A 2,531-nucleotide genomic window follows, 5' to 3' on the forward strand; every position below is an offset into this window, starting at 1 on the left:
AAATTTTAAGGACAATTAAAGTCCTCTCCTTTAAAAAATTGTCAAAATTTATAGTGCTATTGTGCATTAAATAGTGTCCCCCCCCAAAAAATTCACATCCATCTGGAACCTCAGAATATGATCTTATTTGGAAATGAGGTCTTTGAAGGTGTAATTAATGAAGTCCAGATGAAGTTGCACTGCATTAGTTTGGGCCCCAAATCGAATGACTGATGTCTTTCCAAAAAGAGGGGAGGGAGGACTTGGGGCGCCCGGGTGGCTCAGTGGTTGAGCCTCTGCCTTTTGCTCAGGGCGTGACCCTGGGGTCCAGGGATCGAGTCCCACATTGGGCTCCCTGCAGGGAGCCTGCCTCTCATTCTGCCTATGTCCCTGCCTCTCTCTGTGTCTCTCATGAATAAATAAATAAAATATCTTAAAAAAAAAAAAAAGAGGAGAAGACAACAGAGGCACAGGGAGGAAGGTCAGTAAATGTGCAGGCTGAGATGGATGGCATGCGGCAGCCCAAGCCAAGGAATGCCCCGGATTGCCTTCAACCCCAGAAACTCAAAGAACAAGAAAGGATTCTTCCCTGGGGTCTTCAGAGAGAGCAGGGCTCTGCCAATACCTTGGCTTTGGCCTCTCAGCTTCAAAACTGTGAGACAATAAATTTGTGTTGTTTCAAGCCCCCAAGATTGTGGCAATGTTACCGCAGCCACTGGGGAGTTAATCCCTGTGTTGAACCGGGAAGGGGGTGCTCCATACACCGGAGTCCTGCTATGACTGTGCACTTTACATATTTGATCCCACTGAATTCTTACAATCACATCACCTAGGAGGCAACTATTGTCTCCATTTTACAAAAGGAAGACCTGAGCTCCAGGGAAGTTAAGGGATGTGTGCAGGATCATACAGCTAGCAAGTGGTAGATGAGGTTTGAAATCCCACCAAGAAACAGCTTGCATTTTTCCTACTACTGCCATTAACGGGAGCAGAGGCCTTGGTGCAGTATCTAAAGTGAAGGCTGGTGGAGTGAGGCCACCAGCTTCAGTCATCCAGAGGGAAAAATAAGAATATTCTAGGGAGGAGGCGATGGACATAGTGGTGATTCTAGGCAGGGGGTGGTGCCTCACAAGAGCAGCCTCATCACCTCCTCAGTGGGTATCTGAGGCTTGTCACCTTAGAGTTAGGATTGCAGGGGGACAGTGGGATGGCTGCCTGAGTCCTGCTCTCTGCAAGGAAATTCCCAACATTGTCTCTGTGGGATGGTCAGTCTGTGCGCAGTGGGCATGCAGGAAACATGACCCACACTGACCTGTCACAGAGGCCGAGCAGTTCTGTGTACCCTGAAAGGTGCCAATTTCGATCTGCAGGGGGCTTCATGGTATCGCTGCTCCAATGACCTGGCGCTGCTGGGAGGACAAGGATGAACAGAATTTCCTTTCAACTTTGTAGTATGATGTGGAGAAGAAGTGATACACACACACACACACACACACACACACAGCTCATTGACTCTTGCCCTCCCATCATGCAGGAAATTACAGGGGTGTAACTTCACCCTCTGATTTCAAATGTACCAGTTCTGGGACTCCATCGTGTGTTTTCTGGGTTTACTGGAAATCCACGCCTGGGTGTCAAACCATTCTGTGTGTGGTCCCGAGTTGCCCTTTTTAATGCGCATTTCACTTTATAAAACAGAGAGCCACTCAGGAATCTGCGGGCGAAATGCATAGCTAAACACTGAACACATTTCCCATTTGATTACCTAATGAAATCAGAATATTAGGACACTGGGATTAGACATGATTATCTTGGGATGCCTGGGTGGCTCAGTGATTGAGCATCTGCCTTTGGCTCAGGGTATTGTCCCGGATCGAGTCCCACATCAGGCTCCCGGAGAGGGGCCTGCTTCTCCCTCTGCCCATGTCTCTGCCTCTCTCTCGGAGTCTCCCGTGAATGAGTAAATAAAATCTTTTAAAAAATTGATTATCTTTCCAAATTATAAATCTTGGGCCCATTATGGAAAAGGAAAGAGGAATTTTATGGTCTTGGTGATGTTTAGCAGTAGGAGGCAGCTCTTTGGAGGTCAGGATTCCTCAACCTTCTCAGAGCTGGTGGGGCCTGAGATCCCTTTTGTTACCGCCGCTCTCGGCTCTCGCATCTCCGTTGGTTTCTGGTGATTTCCGAACACCAGGGATCAGGTTTCAGAATCTTTGCCGCCCTGGCCCTGAGCAGTATTAACTAATCCTGCTCACTCAACCTCACTGAAAACATGAACTGAAGCTGGGTGGGGAGGATGGGAAGGCACAGCATCTGTAGATGGACACAGGCCCTGGGGCCCAACGGCCAAATCGTGCTCTCTCACCATAACTCTAACTTCTGTTAAAAAATGCCAACTTTATACTGGATTTCCAGGTGACTGCACTATAAAATCGAGCAAAGCCTAAGTGCTGATCTTGGAAAGTGAATGTATTCATCACTCCTAAAATCCATGAAAAGCAGGTCTGGGTCGCCTGTGAGGCAAAATTTGCCTTGAATGTTCAAGAGGAAAG

Source organism: Canis aureus, chromosome 31 (assembly GCF_053574225.1).
Source record: "Canis aureus isolate CA01 chromosome 31, VMU_Caureus_v.1.0, whole genome shotgun sequence".
Classification (NCBI taxonomy): domain Eukaryota; kingdom Metazoa; phylum Chordata; class Mammalia; order Carnivora; family Canidae; genus Canis; species Canis aureus.